An 890-nucleotide genomic window follows, 5' to 3' on the forward strand; every position below is an offset into this window, starting at 1 on the left:
GAGAGAGAGAGAGAGAGAGAGAGAGAGAAACATCAATATGCGAGAGACACATCGACTGGTTGCCTCCCGAACGTTCCCTGACCAGGGCCGGGGATCCAATCTGCAACCACGGCGCATGCCCTTGACCGGGAATCGAACCACGACCCTTCAGTGTGCGGGCCGGCGCTCTAACCACTGAGCAACCCAGCCAGGGCTCTGTCTCCCCTCCTGCACTTGTGCCGACCACCGGCTGCTGCCCCTCCACCCTCGCAGCCCTGGCCATCCCGTCTCCGAAGCCAGGGACTCCTGCCAGGCCCGGTCTCGTGAGCCTTCTTGACCGCATCTGTCTTTGTCCGCACACTCGGGCCACGCCAGGCCCTTCACGGTACCAGGAGGTCTGATCTGCCTTCGTCCAGAGAGCCCTTCTCCACCCCACAGACAAGTGTTGGAATCGAGCATTAGGTCCCCCAGGAATCACGGGGTGCTCTCGCTTCCCTGCCCCCCATCTGAGTATCCCCCATTCATTCCCGTGGCTGCCCCGCACCTCCAATGAGTGGCAGGAGCGGGAGCTATGGGCCTGCGGGCTCCGTGTCGGGGGCGGAGAGGCTGGTTAAACTGCCCCCTGGTGGTCAGTGCATGTCATAGCGACAGGTCGACATGCACTGGGCAAACTGGCTAAGCAAACAGCGCCTCAGGGCCTCTGGATTCACTGCCTCGCAGCTGCCAGCCCCGTGTCTGCCTCAGTGAACAGGTCGGGCTGATAAATGCACGGTGGCTCATCGGACGGACGCGGCAGTGGGGCCCAGAGCGCATGCCCCCCCCAGCCCTGCGATGAGGGCCCCTCCCTCCCCAGCACCCCTCTGGTCGGCCCCTTCCCGGCCCCGCTGCCTCCTCCTGAGTGTGTCTTGTGT

This window comes from Myotis brandtii, unplaced genomic scaffold (assembly GCF_000412655.1).
Source record: "Myotis brandtii unplaced genomic scaffold, ASM41265v1 scaffold1166, whole genome shotgun sequence".
NCBI classification, from domain to species: Eukaryota; Metazoa; Chordata; class Mammalia; order Chiroptera; family Vespertilionidae; genus Myotis; species Myotis brandtii.